Below are 16,224 nucleotides of genomic sequence, written 5' to 3'. Positions count from 1 at the left end.
CACTAGGTGCAGTGGGCCTGGGCCACAGCTGGCTTCCACCTGGGCAGAAGGAAGGAGGTCCCCTCTGACTGTGCTCACACAACAAATACAGAAAAGAGAAAGGAAAATCACTTCAGGTGCTCATCCCGGACTTCCTCCAGGCATCCATAGCTCTGACTGCACAAATGTCTCCATGGTCCCAAGCAGAGGCTGGAGGACCAAGCAGAGTTGAGAGGCCAAAAGACTTCAGTAATTTGGACAGAACAGAACTTATAACTCAGCAAGGCTACCTGTGTCCTTTCACCTCCAAGCAACACGCGGAGTAATAACATTTATCTCATAGAATTATTTCAGAGTTTGCATGACATAACATTTATATTATTTAGCACTCTGCCTAGCACACAGAAAGTACTTAGTAAAACCTGTTCTTGTAAAAGCAATTGATTTATACTTTCATTTGGTAAATATGGGCAAAAAATGAAGAATCTTGGCTGAAGATACTTGAAAGAGAAACAGCAGGTCAAATTGAGTGGGGGGAAGATGTGGCATGTTCAAGGAAAACACATAAAATAGAATGAATTTTTACAGAATAGAAGAGGCATTTAAATACACTCCAATTAGCTATCTGAAGTACAGTTAAGGAGGATATTGTGCCAAAAAAGTAGGCTGCTTTGAAAAAGGAAATTGAAAATTTGCTTGCTGACAGAGTCCCACCAATACTGGCAACAAATCCCAATTAAACACTGCTAGGAATTGAGTTGCGGATTTAGAATCTAATTTGAGGAATTTTCACAGAACAGAGTGAAGATGTAAATAAATAGGCATTACAAAAAATAAGTGACTAAGGATAGGTTTACAGTATCTAACATACACGTATTCCCCTCACACACTCTAACTTGGAGCAGGTGGAGAAGTAACAACACTTGAAGATATATAGAAGAGAAGAAATGTTTTTAATGTGAAATTTATTGTCCACCTGGTTTCCATACAACACCCAGTGCTCATTCCAACAGGCGCCCTGCTCAATGCCCATCACCCACCCTCCCACCCCCCATCAACCCTCAGTTTATTCTCAGTTTTTAAGAGTCTCTTATGGTTTGGCTCCCTCCCTCTCTAACCTCTTCTTTTTTTTTCTTCCCCTCCCCCATGGTCTTCTGTTAAGTTTCTCAGGATCCACATAAGAGTGAAAACATATGGTATCTGTCTCTCTCTGTATGACTTATTTCATTAGCATAGCACTCTCCAGTTCCATCCACGTTGCTACAAAAGGCCAGATTTCATTCTTTGTCATTGCCAAGTAGTATTCCATTGTGTATATAAACCACAATTTCTAAAAGAAATTTTTAAAAGTTAAGACATATAGAAGAAAATTTACCTGCGCTAAAGAAAGAGTTGTGGTTTCCCATGTAAAAGTGCCCCCCGAGCCTATATAGGATATTGAAAAAGACACACACATATACATATCCTAACAATATGTTTTAATTTCATGGATAAAGAGAAAAATCCATAAACATTTAAATTAAAAAAAAAGAAAAAAGATGGAAGAGACCAATAGTGTTATCAAGTAGCTCATTTGCTTCACTGATGGGCTGACAAAGGAACAAGATTCACCAGGATTGTGAGGCTAGAGTATTTTATGTAAACAAATTTGTATTCGTAGAGCCACACAACAAAATATACTTTGTGACCTGGCAGTACTGTGTAAATAGTCTACCAATGCATTATTTCTGGAAAAATGTTCAGTATTCATTAAAATCCATCAAAATGCAGAACCAACAAAAGGGAAGTCAGTGCAGATAGGAAACAGTATGAAGCACTGAAACTGCTAATCTCATAGATAAACCAGAGTATGTTTTAAAACATGTATTTGGAAGAATTTTAATGTAACTCTGATAAAAAAATCCTAAAATAAGAGACATAAATGAACAGTATTGTAATAATCTGGAAGTAAAGTTCCAACTGGTTTCAAAAAATTGTATTTTACTTTTAATTTTGAGAGCTTTATACTACTCTTTATTGTTCTTTTTTTATAGACTCCTGTTCTGGTTTCGTGGATGAACTCTCTCATATAACATTCCTTTTTTCCCCTTACTGTTGTTTTTTTTTCTGCTCCTTGATGTCTTTTTCTTCCAAATCCTTTTAATGTGTCTGCTGGTTTTAATCTCTATATTTCCTACTAGAAGCTTTTCTTCAAAATATGGTCATCCTTGGCTGTCTAGTCATATTTAAGAATGAGATTTAGTCTATCAGTTGCTGTACCTTACTTCATCGGAAGAGCCCTCCAGTCCTCATTATCTAGCAGTGTTTTCCCTTGAGCTGGTCATTTTCTCCCAGAAAAGAAGACTAGACTCCTGCCTCTGGGTTTGAGCTTGACTGCCAGAGTGCTGGGAGCTGGATCAGGTGGGGGTCAACATGGCGCAGTTCAGTGATGCACCTCTCCCCTCTTCTGTGCTTGGTGCCTTGTAATCTGGAGCTTCTTTTAAAAAATTTCCTCTGGGGATAAACTTTTTATGTATTGCTGTGGGATGGGGGAAGAAGATGTACAAGCCAACTTTCCCTATTTTCTCCTATTTCTACCCCCCCCCAAGTTCTGGAACTTTCTGGGATTCTGCAGTATGAATTGGCTTGTTTCTGCTGACTGCTTTTTCTTTGGGCTAGTTCTTTGGTATCTGCTTTCTTTTTTGCTAATCACATTTCCCTTTTCCACCTATGGTTCAAAAACAGGTGGGTGGGTTATCTCTCATTCATTGTCATTATCTCCTGTATTTTTTGGTTCTTGTAACTTTATTGCTTCTCAAGTTTTTTGCTATCTCATTAGCTTGAAAGAAGGGAGCAGAGGTAAGCACATGCATTCGTTCCCTGTCTGTGCCTACCCAGGAACTTTGGGGTAGCATCGCCACAAAAAGGCTCTTCTGTCAAAAAGAAAATCCCATTTGGATTTTGGCTGAAGTTGCATTAAATCTGTGCATTACTTTTAGACAAAAAAAAGTTCTTTTTAATATTGAGTTTTCCCATCTGGGAACATAGATGACTCGGCATTCAGTTCAAATGTCTTCTACAACATCTCAGTTTTTTTCTGCCTGGATCGAGGAGCTGACCCAAGGACTGTGGGGAGTGGAAAGACTTTGAAGAAAAACAAAGGTTTCTGGCCTGGCTCTCCTAAGAGCCGAGTGGCATCTGATGGCTTAGTCCATTGTCCTGACCTCCTTTTCCTCAGGCCCAGATGGGACGTTAACGACCACCCCGTGGAGCTGCAGTGGAAGTAGAAAGAGTCTGTGTAAAGCACACAGAACTGAGATAAAAGATGATGGTCCTCATTTACCATTTCACGAATATAGGATACTTCCGGGTGCATGCCTGTGTATTTTTTTTCTTGCTGTTAAGATAAAAGAGCTGTTTACTTTCAATATTTCAGTTGTCTTTTGATAGTTGTTAGAAAAGCAATTTCTCTTGGGGTGCCTGGGTGGCGCAGTCAGTTAAGCGTCCGACTTCAGCCAGGTCACGATCTCGCGGTCCGGGAGTTCCAGCCCCGCGTCGGGCTCTGGGCTGATGGCTCGGAGCCTGGAGCCTGTTTCCGATTCTGTGTCTCCCTCTCTCTCTGCCCCTCCCCCGTTCATGCTCTGTCTCTCTCTGTCCCAAAAATAAATAAACGTTGAAAAAAAATTTTTTTTTAAAAAGAAAAGCAATTTCTCTCTGGAGAAATAGCCTTTAATCCTGATATGTTCCTTGAATTCCATCTCAATTCTAATAGTACTTTTTAAATCAATTCTTGGGTTTGCCACCAATGAGGAAATTTTAAGAACTCTGTGTGTTTGAATGCAGGAAGCAGGAGTGTCTAAGCCATGCTCTGGTGTTTCTTACTTGAGGCTCAATCAAAGGCCAGACCAGAGTCCTGTTGGGGGGGGGGGGTATCTCAGCCATTATAGCTCTGTTTTCGGTAGGTTCTAGATGCACTTGTGCAGAGTAATGTTTCTGACGTAGTGAACAAGAGTAATTCTCTTTGTAAATGTTCTGGCGTTCTCTTTTTGTTTTCTTTTAAAAATTATATACCATGTGATACATACAAAGAAGATATGTAACCTCAGGACTAGGACATTGTTAACAGTGTTGAATCCACCTGGATATTCCTCCTCAGCCTCCAGCTTGTATTTTGCATGACCTGCAAAGGGTACGGACTGCACCCTTAGGCTGTGCCTTGCAGTATTTGGTGAGTCTGCAGTTGGCTTTCAAACCATGCAGTAAATCCATGCACCTCTGAAGAGCAGCCTGTGGGAGACTGGTTAACTTGTAGCATAACCTTCAAAATCACAAGCCCGTGCTTTGTTCTAGTAAATTAGATCACATATAGGAAAGTCCCTAGAAATTATGAAACTGCCTATGAGTGTAAATGTCTCTATGGAGACGCTATATACTGCTATCAAATTTAACAACTCTTTCAGGTGCCCTCAAGAGGTAAAATTGTTTTAAATGAACAATAAACAGAGACCACACCAAGAGGGTTAGGATCCATGGCAACTGGAAACGGGAAGAACAAAGGAGGCCTTGGAGACAAAAATGGTTTAGAGCTTGTCAAAGAAATTTTCAAGAAGGGCATACATAGAGGAGTGTTGAGTGAAATTAGTGAACAGAGCAAAGGAAATCTGTATGATAATAAATTTGAACTTCTTAAAAATTTCTATGCAGGGAGCACCTGGGTGGCTCAATGGGTAAAGCATGCCCAACTCTTGGTTTCAGCTCAGGTCATGATCTCACAGTTTGTGAGTTCGAGCCCTGTGTTGGGCTCTATGCTGACAACACGGAGCTTGCTTGGGATTGTCTGTCTCCCTCTCTCTGTCTTCCTCCTCTCTCTCTCTCTCTAAATAAATAAATAAATAAATAAATAAATAAATAAACATTTAAAAATATTACTATGCAGTGTTCATGGAAATTGTATTTTACTTTGGCAAAAGACTTATAAGTATATGTTTTTAAATACTTTGTATAGTAAACATGTGAAGATCAATTTAAACATGCTATTTGATAGACTTAACTGCATATGTATTCCTATATTTATCAAGTACTAAATTATTGTTATGGTCTTTCTCTACCATAATTATAATATCTCCAAGATAATAAAGCTGGCAGGCATTTATCATGGGATACAAAGACACCTATTTTATGGAATGGATTTGGTGGGAACCCTTGCTGTCACTGGCCTGCTGTGCTCAAATGGGCCCTGCCCATCTCATGTGCCCAGCACAATCTCACAGGTGTAATGGTTAGTGAATTTATGAATGAACAGGAAAGACATAGGCCTGGTGTCTTTGATTCATGGATGAAGCCACTTGAACTGGCAAGGAACTACATTTCACTTGTCCCTTTCTTGTTTAAGTGTTTTAAACAGTAAATCGAGAATGAATCCTATGACAGCTAGACAGGAAGAAAATTAGCAGCTGCAGTTAAGTATCTAAGAACATGCAATTAGAGAATGTAAATTACACCAATTCTGAACTCTGATGAAAAGGATAGCTAATTTTTTAAAATTATCTTTTAACAAAATTATAAAAGAAACACATGATAACAAAAGTGTAATACATGAAAAACTACCATCGAAAGAATAAATTATTCATTGTAGCACTCTAGCATGCTGGTGTGCTTGCGTTTGGGCTGAGGCCAGAATCTAGGTCTTAACCATCCTCATGTTCCCAGAGCAGCCCTCAATAGATGTTCACTGAATTAAGTGAGTTATTTATGGGGTGTCTTCAAACCATTCTGTCTTCTCTCACCTTACTTATTAGCCATTGTTAATCAATGGTTATTTCTTTTATCTTTGTAGCTATGAAAAACCGATGAATAAAATGTATAATAAATATGAATTTATTCATATTCAAATTGCCACACATAATGGATAAAAGTAATAGATATTTCAGCAGTAACACACCTGTAATGTCAAGGAGATATATAAAGCCACCTGCTTCTATGTGTCTTTTGATTATTATCGAAAGAGAGAAACGGACATAGGAAACCATCACTAGCGAGTAAATATATTAATGAGTACTAATAACTTTGTGTTTCTTCCTTTAAACCTTTGAAAGCAGCCCCTAAGACTGTCATCCAGTATTTTTGGCTTCTTCATCTTCATGTGTGGTAGGATTGCACTTTCCCACACGTTGAAGTTAGGCGTGGTCATGTGCCTTAGAGTGACCAGTGGAATATGAATGGAAGTGATACGTGTTACCTCTAGGTTGAGATTTATGAGGCTATTTACCACACTGTCTTTCCACACAGAGGTGATCCGGGCAGCATGTGTTAAGCTGAAGCTACCATCAGGGTCTGTTCCTGATAAACAGAGCTCTCTCCCTGACCAAGATTTGGCACATGGTATGATTCAGAAAAGGAACTTTTGTTGGATTGAGCCAATGAGATAAAGGTGGTTATTTGCTACCACAGTGTGATTTAGCCTGTCCTGATGGATACATACCCATTCGCAAAGCTGGGCATTTTTCTAGGCATCGTGGAAACTACTACTGATAAAATATGTATCTTTACTTCAGAAAAGTTTCCATTCAAATGAGAGAGTCAGGTGCACAAAAAGTACCATTCAGTCTATAAGTACAATAAATCAAACATTCATAGGATGCATTAAAAGTGCATTAAATAGTGACTCAGTAGGTCTGGGAAAGGCGAGAGGGTCTGAATTCTTAACAAGTTCCCAGACAATATTAGAGCTGCTGGTCTAGGGACCACACTTTGAGAATCATTGCATTAAACTTTCACTCTGTTGTGTGAGTCTGACCATTTATTTAGTCAACCATCTCTCCTTTGTACAAGTAACTCTGACCTTTATATCCTTATAACTAAATCTTTACACACAGATTTGTTAGCTTCATTCAAAATATTTCAAGTAGAACTTGAGTACATGTATATGCAAATTTTTAAGGTTTTTGATCTGTGTTGCCAGATGGCCCACTCGAAAGTCTTTATAAATTTGTAAATTCCAACGTATATGAGAACCAGCATTTCCGTGCTATCTTTGCAAATATAGTGCAGCAGTTATCATTTATTAAAATCTTTGCCAATTGACAAATGAGAAAATGGAACTCTTGTTTTTCTTCAAGTTATTTTGATAACTATTGAAATGAAGCAGCTTTTCATATGCTTTTGTGGGTCTGCACTTTCTGAGTTTTGGGGTAGTGTCTTCGTGATCTTTGCCCATGGTCTATGCCTGTATTTGTTGTTTGTCTTATAATTTGAGATACTTTTTATTTGTAAATAATACCAACCTTTGCCTTTTGCACGTTTTCAATATTTCCCCCAGTTTGTTGTTTGTCTTTGGATTTTATGATTATTTTTTAGACAAAAAATATTTTGTTCTGTCTGTAGTTATAATTCTCAGCCCCTCACTTTCTAGTGTCAGGCTTTAGCCCTTATGGTTAGAAAAACAAAAGCCACCTTTACCCCCAACAGGAGGAAACTCTCTACCAGTGTTTTCTACTAATACTTTAATGGATTTCCTTTCGTGTTTCAGTGTTTAGACTTTGTTTTGGTAAGACAGAGATATAGTTTTCCTCCATAATCTCCTAGAACCACTCTTGAGTGATTCGTCCATTCCCTGTTTTTCTGAAACAGCATTTCCATCAATTGCAAAGTTTTAAGTGTATTGGTGTTTGTTTTTAGAACTTCTTTTTGTTCCACTGGTCTGTCAACACCTGTCCAAGGACAACACTGTTAATTACTGAACATTTGAAATGCTTTTAATGCATCTCCTTGACTTTCTTTTATTCCCCCCAAATTTCTTTAGCAATTATAATGGCTTACTACTCTCAAATAAAATGACATTTTGTCTGGTTCTCTCAGAAAGGCCAATAAAAATGTGTCAAAATTTACCCCAGGGACCTTTAAAAATATTTTTTAACCTTTTTTTTCATGAATTTCAACTGTTCTGGGCCCCCATTCTTTCACTTTCTGTGTTGATTTCATTTGTTTACCTTATTCAATTTGTTTACCTTATTTAATTTTTTATAGCTTATCTCTCCTTCGTGTCTATGGCTTATTTCTCCTTCTAAATCGCCAGGTTTCTTGAGGATGTGGGCTCTGAGTGTGTGTTTCCCCGGGGCTGATCAGGGGGCAGGGCTGAAGGGTCGCAGGACCTTGACAGCTCATGGCCTTTCACAGGGGTCTCTCTTGCCTGGTCCAGGGCAGCTGTGGGTCCTGATTGGGAATGATGAGTGAGAGAATAATTTGATTTAGTGTCACTTTTCTGAAAGAGCTCCCTTTTGCATGTTTTTATGGTACTATATTTTGAGATTACTTTTTATTCAATGCTATTGATATAATTATTTTCTCTTTATTCTGTTTAATGGGATTCATATCCCTAAGGTTTTGGACTTGACCTGAGAATGAGGAGCTGGTGGAGAGAAGGTGGGCCAGGCACCGTCAGATGTGTTGAGGGTCAAGATGGGGGCATGGAGAAGACAGCAGGTAGCACTTGCCTTTCCTTGGGCTTCTTCCTGGTTCACTGTGCTCAGCTGGGCACGCCCTGTTTAAAACCAGCCCATCTGCCCCAGACACTCCCTGTCCCCCTTTCCTGCTTTACAGCGTTTTATTCCATTGCACTTGTCACCTGACATACCACATATTTTCTTCTTTATTTTGTTTATTGGCCATGTCAACGATTTAATTTATTGTTTGTGTCCTGCACCAGAATGCAAGGCTTGGGTATTTTCTTTCTTTCCTTCTCTGTGCATCCTCAGCATCTAAAACAGTCCCTGACACCTATTAAATGGGCTCAAAATTATTTGTCTAAGTGAATGAAAGTCTGGATTCCCTTTGCCATGGAGTTGCCCTGCATCCTCTACAAACACACACACACACACACACACACACACACACACACACTCTCCTTCATCAGGCTGAGACTTAATCAGCTTTCAGGACTCAACTAATGGGTCATCTCTTCTAGAAAGCTGTCCGTGTAACCCCCTCCTCAGATATCCCATAGTAACCGTGTGAGCAACACTGCAGCAAACCTGCCTGCTCACTGTCCTCCTCCCCCTGTGTGACGGTGTGACTGGCCTGGCCCTGAGCTCAGACCAGTTCCTGAGTTTCTAGGTCCTTGTCTATTACTGGGCTTGACTCATAGCACAGACCTGGTGACTCTCTGTCAAATGAATGAATGCAAGAATTGGGTCAAGTTTTTTAATAAGAGCTGACACAAGCAGACACATGACACAGAGAGACACATTTTGTCTTGCTCTGGCTAAGAATGATATTTCAAAAAAACCTTTTAAGTAACACAGGCTCATGAGGTAGTGAACTGCCCGTTCCTGGAAGTATTCAAGAAGAGTCTGACTGACAACTGTCAGTGGGTATTGTGGAGGTGATTACTGATTTCATTATCTCGGAGGGTGAACTGGATGACCCTGTGTCACTAAGATTGAGTGATTCTATCATTCTTGGCTAATTAAGCTTATGTTTTAAGTTTTCTCTTTCACTTTTTCCTTGCCCTAATTCCCTTTATTCATTTCTCTGCGAGGTTTATTTGTCACGTTACTTGTGTGCATTTGTGTCCTCTAAATGATGACTGCAGCTCCGATCATCTCCCGTTAATTCCTTGGGAAATTCTGGTGCTTTTCATCCGCCTGCTCCTTTGGCAGCCCATTTGTCTTTATTGAATATGCAAATGTGATGGAAACATCTGTCACTTGCTCTGTGATATCTCTTTTTTCATAAATGATGGAGAGAGAAAAAATGATTTCGTGTTGTTAACACCATAAACAATTGGATACCCATTTCAGCAAACATCAAGATTTACAGACTAGTACGTTGACCTGTCTATTGAGTCACTCTTTGCTACTCTTTGTTTCATTTTGCTTTACAAAACAAATTAAAATTCAAAAAGGAGCTAAAAATTAAATGCAAGATAATTTTCAAAACGTATTTATCAGTGTATTCGTTTCTTAGGGCTGCTGTAGCAAATGAACACGAACTTGGTGGCTTCAAATGACAGGAAGTTATTCTGGAGACCGGAAGTCTGAAATCAAGATGTGGCAGGGCTGTGCTCCTGCCAGGGGCTCTGGGAGAATGGGTTCTTTGCCTCTTGTCACTTCTGGTGGCTCCAGGCATTTGTTGGCTGATGGCTGCATGGATCTGATCTGTGTCTCTGTGGTCCCATGCCCCCTCCTCTTGTCTCTGTGTCTTTCTCTGTGTGTCTCTTATCAGGACATTTCTCACTGGATTTAGGGCCTGCCTGGGTAGTTCAGGATGATCCTCTCATCTCAAGATCTTTGGCTTAATTACATGTTCACCCCTTTTCCAAATAAAGTCACATTTACAGTGCCAGTGGATTAGGATGTGGACATCTCTTTGGTTGGGGGCAGGGGGCACCATTCATGCCACTACAGGCAGTAAACCAGGAGATCTCATAAAGAGAAAAGACAACTGAGTAAGATCTCATGTGGAGATCCCAGGTCCACCACCATAGACCATGTTAGTGGCCTCTTTACACAAAGATCCCCTCTCACTAGGATAATAATATAACCATAATGGCAGCTACAATTTAGGGAGCACGTGTTATATGCCAGGCACTGTTCTAACTAAGCATCAGCTTGGCCAATTTTCTCGACAAGTCTGTGAGGAGGCAACTGTTGTTTTATAGATGAAGCAAAGGAGTGTTAGAGAAGTCAGAGAACTTTCCCAAGGTCACGTGAGCAGCAAACGGAAGAGTCACTTACCTGTGTGAGTTAGACACCAAGACCTGTGTTCATAACCATGGCTGTTAAGTTCGTGAACAGAAGCAACACAGTGTTGTCCCCTTGTGACCTGTCCAGCAAGGGCAGGGGAGGTGACAAGGAGCACAGTGGCACACACCACGTGAGTTAGAGAAAGACTCAAAGGTCTTGAGTGCCCTGTGCCAAGGGCTGCCAGTAAAAATAACCAGTCCAGTTCCCAGAACAATTTCCCTCCACTGCCAAGCTACTAGAGAAAAGAATGCAAACTCCATCCCATTTGATTTGGGGGAGGATCATAAATCATATGGAAAGGAGAACATGGTTATGGTTGACCGGTTTGCTCACGGGCGTGCCTGCACACCACACACACATGTACATGCACACACACACACACACACACACACACACCCATCCTTGGGCCCACTGAAGGATGTCTGTATGCCAGCCACCCCCCATTGTTCTGTCTGGAGGAAGTGCTGGGAAGAGTGGGGATGGACGCAGGCTCTGCTTCTGTCCGTATTCCTAACCCACCATGACCGAGCTCCAGACCTTCCATTTAAGGCCCAGGCCACAGGCTAGTCATTCAGGAACGTTCGTGGGTCCCCCACGACTCCTGAACTCCCACCTGCTCCTGGTTTTCTTTCCCTTCCTGAAAGAAAGGCCGCAGATCAGGCTGGGGAATGAGGATCAGTCCAAGGGAGCGGGCATCTTGTTCTGTGTGGGTAGGAGACACAGAAGCAGCGGGAAAGCACGGGGAGAAAGGCTGCTCCATTGCCATTCATTATTTATTAGTTATTTTTTGTTTATTTATGCCTCAACTACTTAAGGAAAAGAATTAAGCCAGCTAAGAAAAGGTGCATAAATAACAAAACAAAGATGTGTATTTCTGAGCTGGAGGTGCAATTCTGTGTGTAGGAATTGGGCGGAGGGGGTTGTGGACCTCCTGGTCTCCCCCACTCCCCTAGGCACCAAGGTCACAACCTTGGTCTAGCTCAGGTCTCCAGGACTGACCAAGTGCAGTGCGAAGGGGAGGTGGGCACAGACTTTTCTTTACAGAATTGAAGAGATGCCCAGTGTGGAGCAGCACTTACCCAGTGCTTATTTAGAATACTGTCGTGCCGAGTGCAGGTCATTACGACAGCTCTTTTATCAGGGTGTGCCTTAGGAGTGAGGAGTCCTGGGTGAGGGCAGAAGGAAGAATAGGTCTGTTCCCCTCTGAGTCTGGGAATATATCTGCTTTTATTTTAAACTGCCCCCCGCTTCAGTACCTTTCTACTTTTTGAGAAATGCCTTAACTTCGTCTACCTGTAAGTTTTGTTTTAATGTCAGGGGCTTCTCAGTCTGTCAATACTAAATAATGAAAATGAAAGATTTTAATGTTTCACTGGCATGTATTTCAAGTGTGACTATAGTGCATTGCGAAACTGTTTGTGTTTATTGTGTATATGTGTGTGTGTGTGTGTTCTTTTCTTTCTTATGTTTTTGAAGACTTGTGTGTCCATAGCTGGAGATTTCTAAAGTACACTGGTAACCACTTACATGAAATTTCTAATTTTAGTGTATTGTGTGTGAATTATGTTCGAGTACATATATCATAAGGTTAGGAAATTAGAAAATAATGTCAAGGAAACTGGGGTTTTGCAGACGTGTGTGTGTGTGTATGTGTGTGTGAATGAATACAGTATCTTCTGACATCCAGCCTTCTTCCAGTCATCACAAGTTATTAATAACAACTCAGTAGATTATTCATAAAGGTGTAAGATGTTTATTCTGTGAAATTTAGATTACTTTGAGCACATTAGGGTGTTTTTGTTTTGTCTCTTTGTGCATTTGAAAAGGCCATGGCTATCCAAGAGCTTTTTACATTTCTTTGGGGCTCTTTTATACATAGACAGGCATTGTGGACTCCGTGTAATCATTTAACTTCTTTGGCAGTGGTTTTCCTTTCAATCAATCATGCCAGCAGTTATGAAAACATGCCATGAGCTTTATAGTCAGACAAATAAAGTTAGAGGCTATGCCCGTCAATCATTCATGCCAGAGGTAAGAAACCATGCTATAAGCCATTGGTGTGTGTTGAGATTCTGGGTCCCAAAAGGAGACCTTCTTCCAACTCCTTGTTCATCCATCCATTCATTCATTCATTCATTCATTCATTTATCCATGCAGTTATTCAACCAGTGTTTATGAGCACCTATATGGTTCAAGCACAGTTACAGTCACTGGGTCATAAAGATGAACAGGACATGGTCAAAACCCTTACAGTCTGGTGAAGGAGACTGATAAGGAGTCAGAAGTCTTTAATATGGTAAATGTTAGGTCAGAAGCTGCTAGGATATAATGGTATGTATTTCTAGATGAAACACCCAATCAAACTGCGAGGCAGAAATGGGTGAAGGAAGGCTCCCTGGAAAAGCTGACCCCTGAGCCAAATCTTTAACCATTGCTGATACTTTTAGAAAGGATAGTGGTTAGTCACATTTAAGAGCCTCCCGGCCACTGGGTGGCTCAGTCGGTTAAGCATCCGACTTCGGCTCAGGTCTTGGTATCGCAGTCCATGAGTTCGAGCCTCACGTCAGGCTCTGTGATGACAGCTCAGAGCCTGGAACCTGTTTCAGATTTTGTGTCTCCCTCTCTCTGACCCTCCCCCATTCATGCTCTGTCTCTCCCTGTCTCAAAAATAAATAAACGTAAAAAAAAATAATAAATAAAGACCTCCTTATGCACAAAGATACTAATAATTGTTTAATTTGTACTGTATTGTATGATCATATATTGCATTTCATATCACTCTTTGTAGATTATTATAGAAGATTAGTTACTCGATGGGGTGGCTGGGTGGCTCAGTAGGATGAATGTCCAACTCTTGGTTTTAGCTTAGGTCATGACCTCATGGTTCGTGGTCTTGCGGTGAGAATGAGCCCCACGTTGGGCTCCACTATGTCAGTGCGGTGCCTCCTTGGGGTTTCTCTCTCACTTTCTTCTCTCTCTGCCACTCCCCTGCTCTCTCTCTCTCTCTCTCTCAAAATAAATAAATAAACTTAAAAAAATAGATTAGTTACTTGAAAGTATGGTAGGAATCTTTTTCATTCAAGAGTAATGAGGAATTAAGGTGAATGCCAACCATTCTGCAAGCATTCTGGTCACTGAGCAGACAGGTCAATTTGAATTCTTAATCCTAGAGAAAAGTAGGAGGTACCAGATGCCAGCTGGGCAGTGGTGTCAGGAATGGTGGCACAGGCACACGATATGTGGCCTGCGTGTGTCTGGCCACGTGAGATGACAGAAGGCAGCTGCAGAGCTCAGATGTGGCCCAATAGGAAGGAGCCTGTGTGCCATGCTTGCGTGGTTGCACTTCCTCCCAGGGGTTATGCCAGCCACTGAAGAATGCTAGACGGGTAAGAGGCATGATCAGAGTGGGAAGTTTCAGAAAGATCCTGCGTGATTGCACTTTGATGGGATGGTGGATTAGTTTCCTAGAGCTGCTGTATCAAATTACCACAAATTTGGTGGCTTAAAACAACAGGCACTGATTATCTCCTAGTTCTGAGGATGGAAATCTCATGTTGATGTGAAGGTAGGGACATGCTTCCCCAAAGGCCCTGGAGACAATCTGTCCTTGTCTTCCAGTTCCTGGTGGTTCTGGGCTTTCCTTGGTTTGTGGTAGCATCTCTCCAATCCCTGCCTCTCTCTTCATATGGCCCTCTTCCCTGTGTCTGTGGCTTCTCCTCTTTTTATAAGGACAGTAGTCATTGGATTTAGAACCCACCCTAAATCCAGGTTGATTGCATCTTGAGATCCTTAGTTATATCATCTACAAAGACCCTACTTCCAAGTAAGCTCACATTCTGAGGTTCCAGGTGGAATGAATTTTGAGGGCATGCTATCAACCAACTACAGGTGGGGAGAAGTTGGGAGAGGTCCAGATAATCAGATTCTGGAAGGACCTGGGAAGGTGTTATAATGAGACATCTACGAGGAGACAGAATGAGTACATGGGTAGGATGGGGTGGGAGACAGTTTCTAGGAAATGTGTGTTTAGGGAAAATGAAGGAGGAAATGGTAAAAAGAAGTTTGAGGGGTTATGGAATGAAAAAAAAAAACGAATCTTCACAAAATTTGCATGCTGCCCATCTAGGTGTTTTCTATCATTTATGTCCTAGCTCATATGCCACTCTTCGTCCTGTAACAATGGCTGATCACATTTTTTTCCGCCTTACTTTATGTCTAGCACTGTGCTAAGAGTGTTACCAGTATTATCTCATTTAATTCTTAGTCTTCAGAAACAGGTACTATCCTGATCACCCCCCACCCCACCGTAGAGACGAAACAATGGAGTCTTGGAGAGGCCAAGTGATATGCTAGTAGAGAAATGGAGGAGCTAGGACTTGAACCACACAAGCACACTCCAAAGCCAGCACTCCTGAACACTCACACATCACATGCCCCCACTGCATCCCCATCAGTAGTTAGTTATTTCTCCTTCTTTGAACTCCCATACCACGTGAGATCTATTTCTCTTTTGGGCTTTGTCAATTTATAACTAGTTTATTTTCTTTTTAAAGTTTATTTATTTACTTTGAGAGAGAGAGAGAGAGAGTGATGAAGGAGGGACAGAGAGAGAGATAGAGAGAATCCCAAGCAGCCTCTGCGCTGCCAGCGCAGAGCCTGACACAGGGCTCGAACTCATGAACTGTGAGATAATGACCTGAGCCAAAATCAAGAGTCAAATGCTGAACTGACTGAGCCACCCAGGCACCCCTAACTAGTTTCTTTTTGTATAGATTTGTGTGCAAGTCTTGAGGGCAGGATCTGGACCTGTTTCAACTTTTGCATGGTGCCCCCAGTGTCTTATACCTTGCATTGCACAAAGATCATATTCCTGTGTGTTCATTGAACAAAGGGATATTATTAATTCAAGCCACAATTATATGTCCATCCTGGATGAGATACAAAGAAACATACAATTATGGAACAGTTTGTTGTGTGCCAAGATCGAGGTGAGCATGAGGACCTTGGGATGAGTCTAAGAGGAGCACTTAGCTCAGATTGGGAGGGGAGTGGAGGGTAGGTTCCGACCAGGGTAGCTTTCTGGGACTGAGGCCTGAGCCACACCTGAGGGGATGGGTAGGGGTAGCCAGGGGAAGGTTCCAGGCAGAGACAAGAGCTCCACATGTGGCTCAGAATGGCTGGAGATGGGGAAAGAAATAAACTTGGGTGGGTAGGCAGTGGCAAAGCCATCAAAACCTTTTCTGTTGTGCTGTGGAGTTTGACCTTTTTTCAGAGGAAACATCTGAAAGATTTTAGAGAGTTGAAGAATTGAAGAACCAAACCCAAGTTTTGGGGACAGCTGTCTGACAGCATGGTGGGGGATGGGTTAGGGGGGATTAGACTGGAGGCAGGAGGCTATTTGAGAGCAGCTGTGAATCTGTGAGGAGAGTGTGGGCCATGGGAACTGGGGTGACAGCCCTGAGGTAGAGGGGCGAGAAGTGGAGATCACTAGAAGCTAGGATCAAAAGAACCTGGTTGCAGATGG

At 41.5% G+C, this 16,224-nt stretch overlaps 1 protein-coding gene across 4 annotated transcripts in view; it reads left to right on the top strand.

The window, feature by feature from the left end:
- The window catches only part of HECW1 (HECT, C2 and WW domain containing E3 ubiquitin protein ligase 1), a 429,025-nt gene that overhangs the window by 40,646 nt on the left and 372,155 nt on the right, over window positions 1–16,224 (top strand). The window lies entirely within an intron of this gene.

This window comes from Prionailurus bengalensis, chromosome A2 (genome assembly GCF_016509475.1).
Source record: "Prionailurus bengalensis isolate Pbe53 chromosome A2, Fcat_Pben_1.1_paternal_pri, whole genome shotgun sequence".
Classification (NCBI taxonomy): domain Eukaryota; kingdom Metazoa; phylum Chordata; class Mammalia; order Carnivora; family Felidae; genus Prionailurus; species Prionailurus bengalensis.
Note: the sequence above shows the minus strand (reverse complement) of the source record. Positions and strands in the feature narration are given on the sequence as shown.